A 6,000-nucleotide genomic window follows, 5' to 3' on the forward strand; every position below is an offset into this window, starting at 1 on the left:
CAGCCCTACCTGGATGATGCGACAGCAGCCATAGTGCGCCAGAGTGTTCAGCACACATCAGCTATTAGTGGGGAGAAAAACAGAGTGATGAAGCCAATTCATAGATGGGGATTGTAAGGAGGCCATGATTGGTAAGGGCCAATAGGAAATTTGGCCAGGACACCAGGGAGACACCCTTACCCTTTTCGAGAAACGCCCTGGGATTTTTAATGACCACAGAGAGTCAGGACGGTTTTTTCATCTCATCTGATGGACGGCACCTTTTTACAGTATAGTGTTCCTTTCACTATACTGGGGCATTAGGACCCACATAGACTGCAAGGTGAGCCCCCTGCTGGCCCCACTACAATGTTACCCTTGAAGTTCATCACCGGTCTTCATTTTTAAGGGGGTCCCACACAAGTTCCTTTGTCCCAGGCCCTGGGTTCCACACCCTTTCGGAACAACCCTAGCAGCTCCTTTCTTTCACTACACCTCTCTTCACCATCCAGGTCTAGCATCTGGACAATCTTTTTTCCATAGACAAGGTTACCCTCCATCATTCGATCCAGGGTATGGACACCAGCCATCCCTAATCTGTGCTTTGTATTCTGTGGCGTGGAGCCATTTCATCTCTTTCCTTTAATCATACGATACCTTTTGCTTGGTTAGGCACCTGCAGCTAATCCCACAGCCATTTGTCATCCAAGGCCAAATTCTCTCATGAAACACCACAGTGGTATTTAAGTGCAGTGCCCCTTGGTGTTTTGTTGTAATCCTTGTGTTGTCCCTACCGAATCTTCCATCGACTCAACCTGCCACAGCCCATAAAACGCCAACACAGCCTGGACATCTGAAACGAGCTCTCTCGCCATGAACTAAACAGCAGGGCTCATCACTGGCAAATCTAGATTTAAACTGACAGGACGACCAGCCTCTTGGTGCCTCACTTTGCAGAACATACAGTAATAGACATCTGCAGAATGTGGCTTGGTCCTGAAGGCGTACACAGCTGCAAAAATTGAATCCCTTAATTGAGTTGATAATAGGATCATTTTGATCATTTTCGGCTCTTAAACATTGGATGTGGCCTTTTAAATCATTGCATTTCATCTCTCAAATAAAATGTAAACATTCCAACCAAGAAAGCGGCCATTCAGTCAAGGGTTCAGTTTTGAATAGAAGCTCAAATGGAAAGTAACACCTGGAGCTGAGTGGGCCTCCCACCCTGTACTAGAAACTGAGGAAGGACAAGCCTCTGTGTCATCCAGGACAGCAGCCTCAGTTGGGGCCTGAAAATAAATCATCCACCTAATTATGTTTTATACTTTTGCAGATGGCCCAGATTTTACCATCACTGACAATACTCACCCCGAACAACTGAAATCCAGATCTGCCGGCGACGACTCCTGCTGTTCAGTTATTTAATGACCTCGGTTCATTTGTACCCTTTTCGGTTAATCAATCAAACAAATTAATATCCTCGAATCTCTACTTTGAAAGAACTGAGACAACCCACCTTGTCCTCACATTGACCAGAAGCAAAAGAGCCTTACATTGGAGAAACGCTTGCAATTTCCAAGTTGGAAGAAGAATGATAAAACGCATTCAAAAACCGTGCACAGAAGCTGGGCATAACCAATAAAGTTTTTGGCATAAGCTGAAAAAGGAAAAACACAGGTAAAATTATTGATCAGCTCAGTAAAACATCAGCTGACGATCACAAAAAATATCAGCTATCTTAAAATACCTCACAGTGAAATTCTCCACAGAGCAGGGGCAAAGGTGTTAACATTTTTTGTTTGCAGACCTCCAAGACCGCAGAAGCCAAACCAAAAGCACTGGCTCTCTCCATTTATGCTTTTGTTATTGAAGGCATCATATAAACATTTAGAAATGTCTACGATCTTGAAAATCCAACTTTAATGTCATAGATGAGGGTATTCGAGATTTTTATTGGTCAAAATCAGAGATAATTCAAGAATGCAGAGTGTGTCTGATCACTTGCAGACAGCATCTTATTCTGCAATTACATAATACAAGTTGTTTTTGTCGATTCTTGATGCCCAACTCTTTCTAATTCAAGCCGACTCTATCAGAAGTCAATATTGCTGACTAGCTGTTCAGACCTTGTAATCCACGGAAGCTGTAGTTAATGAAAAGAGAAAAAACCAAGGACATTCTTTAGAAGCACCAAGTTAAACCCATCCTGTCAGTTATGTCATTCACCTCTGCCAAAAACTGAGGCAGAGGTGATCCATTTCAAGACCAAAAACAGCCCAAGTGCTTGCAAGTTAGTCTAAAACATTTTAGTATTTTAATTGCACATTTCCTTCAAGTACTTTTAAAACATAACTTGTATTACAGTACAACAAGCAAAAACAATTCTTTGATTCTTAAAATCTAATCAAATTAAAATACATTTTAAAATAAGTAGTCTAAAAGCAGTAAAAAACACATTTCCTTAATTGTAGCCCCGTGAGTCTGAAACAGTGCATATTTATTTGTAATTAGTTAACTTATATTGCCAGGGACTATAACTGTAACTGTTAATAAATACATTTCATTCCTGTAATGAAACTGGAGAGTAAATGTCTCGATTGCTCCTAAGGTGCAACAAGTATTACCATAAAGACGTACAGTATGATGATCCGAATTCGGCAAAGCTACTTTATTGTGACTTTAATAATTACTGTATTTTTTTTCCTGTAATGATTGAATTGGTATGCACCATGGGAGATGTCCCTTACGCCCGTTACAACAAAACCATTTCAGATTTTATGCAGTTAGTACTGCACTTTCTCCACTTAGGTCACACATCAGAGGCTCGTTGAGGTTAGTTGGTCAGCATCCTAGTATAATGTACTGTACAACATCCGTTTGCACAGACAGAAAAAAATACAACTATTTTCAGAAAGAAACTAGAAGTAACAGAACGCAAGAAGAAAAGTGTTTCAGAACTAATTTTGAGGTTCTTCAAACGCGCGTTTTAAACTGTCATTTCGATTTCTAAAGATTCCTCGCTGCGCCCCAGTGCATCGTGTTGGTAAATGAGGAAGTATTAATTATTCGTAATCTTATTGACTACCCACGTCATTAGTTACCAGTTCAGATAAGAGCGGTGACAGAACCTTCCTGCAGTTCACAGAAGAGTAATGCAATGCCACCGGAGCAACGAATTCCTCCGACATATTTACCTCTCTAGAGGAAAAAGATTAGCCGTGCAACTTTATGGTTGGCCAACAAATTCTAGTTTGTAAATTTTAAAACTTCTCGCGACGTTAAAAATGAAAAATTGAAATTGAAAGACGAGAAATTCTGGTTCAATTTCGGATGCGTGGGAGAAATAGGTTTCTCTCACCATGTGCGTTAGGGAATAACCTATCCCCCCCCTCTCTTGCTGCTGCAGAACGAGTTTGAAGACGAGTGTGCAAAGATTTCGTCTTTAGTTCAGTGCAGCGCAGCGCAGCTGAGGCGGTCTGCTCTCCCATCAATGAAATTTGTTTCAATTTGCTGCGGGTCCGCTTAAATCACCCCTCATCTGTTAGAATAGCTGAAGCACTTCTGGGAGCAATTAAAACAAATTATCAATTTAAACGCAGTTAGTATTATCTGAGAGTTTGAGTTTCATTTAATCTTGTTGCAAAGCTGCGAAGCCAGCGGGAGGGCCTCTTGTGATCTTGGGAGACCAGAGCTGGAAATTTCCCTCCGAGATTCTGTCCATCATAGCGCGGACTCCTTTTCTTGATGCGGTTTTAAGGGAAAGAAAAAATAACATCGTGTAATTGTCTTTCCCTCTCATTGAAGGATTTATTTTTTAAATGACGTCTTAATAGATTGCAATACAGTAAATGACCAACCAACAAATGACATTCTGGTACAACTGGGAGGTAGCACTTACTTTTAGGTACTTAAATAATATCCAAACAAAAAATATTACGAAAAGAAACATTTGCAATTTTGCATTGTGAGAACGTTTAAATTAAGGCTTAGTCTGACTGCCGTTACTATAGAAAGATCTGAAGACTAGCCCTACACCCTGGGTTGAGCAGCTGGACATCTGCAGAGAGCAGGAGTCTTAAAAAAATCAATTCAATACTCACTGAATTAAAGGGGAACTACAGACCCAATTTATTAAATCTCAATAACAAAATAATTCACCAACGATATAGAAAATGCGTACAAATGTCAAATTAAGTACAAAATCGTTAACCTTGTGAATGTACTGTAAGTAGTTTTGTTGTCCAAAACCCCTGGCCTCAGAGTGGGTAAGAGTTCTCGCAAGTTGTGACATGATGCGACCCTTCCTGCTCACTAGTCACTGTAATGACTATTGTGATATTATGGTTTGTGACGTGATGCAGCCCTTCCTGCTCACTAGTCACTATTATGAATGCCTGCACAGTTAACAAGTAAGTTCAATTTATCGGCAAAACTGTCTTAAAGTTGAGAGTCTATATCCATTGGATTAAAAAAGATGAATTCACAAGTCTTTATAATGCAGTAGGGTCACTTCAAGTCACTGGAAGTTCTGTTGCCTTGTTCCAAATCGCAGGCATTGAGGGCAATATGGCACTGTGCATAGTTGGAAAACATTTTGTCAATTCTGTGATGTACAGTGTATTGGAGGTTTTACAAGTTGCAATGTACAATTTACCTAAATTGTGGTTAGACATGCGTTCATCAATCTTGAGTCTTTCTAGCCCTGATATATAAAAATAGTATTCCAGTTCCCTTTGATTTACATTTTTAATATAAATATATCAAATGCAAAACGGGTGGTATACTTTTAAACTAAGCTCAGAGATGATACAAACTGATTTGTGGCTTATTTCACATGGGATGAGCAAAATACATGATAATGAAGTGTTAAATACTGATCAAGGGAAGCAGGGATAGCATTGTATAACACACCAATATAACCCAGTTATCATTATTATTAGTAATATTGTAGTTGTTGTTGTAATTACAATTTTATGGTTTTAAGATTTGTTCTCTGAACATACATAACTGTTGAAGAGCATCACATGCATAAGCACAGAGTTGATATTCTATAAGATATATTCTATAAGAGATAGGTGGAGTAAAGTTAAACTCTTGGCTTAGTAGTTATGTCTATAGCAGGAAGACATTTTAATCCTCCTTGGGCTAAACAGTATAATTCTCTTCAACCTCATAAATGTCATGATCTTTCATGCTTTTCATGATTGTACTTATGCAGAAGAACATTACAAATACCTGCCACCCTTTGCATGAAAATTATGTTGGTCTCAAATTCAAAATGCTACAATCCCTGCATTTTCCTTAACGTTCCGGTTGTGTCCTCTGGTTTGTCTTTTACTGTTCAAATGAGTGGACTTGGTTAAGATAAATGTCCCTTGTGGATTTTAAACAGATGAACCAAGTTCCTTGACAGTGTTCTCTGTTTAACACTAAAGAATGTTTTAAGCTAAATATTTTAAGCATTCTTCAAGCCCAGGGTTGTACCTGGTAGCTTTTCATTTGACAAATTGTTTCGGCTAAGTTGTGGCCTATACCTACACCGTAATTCAGTGCAGTTAAATAGAAATAAGTAGTTCAGGTGGGGAGCTGCGTCAGCAAGCGTAGGCTGCAAAGGAACAAGTAATAGGTTTATTCCATGCTGGAAAAAAAGAAAACACAACGTTTCGGCCGTGGAGCCTTCTTCAGGTGTGAGAAGGCTTACGCTTTATAAGTGTTATGCTTAAATAAGTGTAAGTAATTATTATTATTATTATTATTATTATTATTATTATTATTATTATTATTATTAATCTGTAGTTGGAAATCAGGACTGCTCCTGTCCTAATTATATTTCGGCACAGCTGCTCAGACATTACCTGTGACTTCCTAGCTTTTCTGGTCTTGCTGTGATTGTCTATACTGTAGCTGCTCAAGCCTGTTTTCTCTCATGCCTGACTAAGCCACATTTATAGCTTCTAATTTACTGTACATCGTCACCATAGTGGTAATTGGTCGCAGCTTTTGCTATTTTAATTGTAG

This window comes from Lepisosteus oculatus, chromosome 24 (genome assembly GCF_040954835.1).
Source record: "Lepisosteus oculatus isolate fLepOcu1 chromosome 24, fLepOcu1.hap2, whole genome shotgun sequence".
Taxonomy (NCBI): Eukaryota; Metazoa; Chordata; class Actinopteri; order Semionotiformes; family Lepisosteidae; genus Lepisosteus; species Lepisosteus oculatus.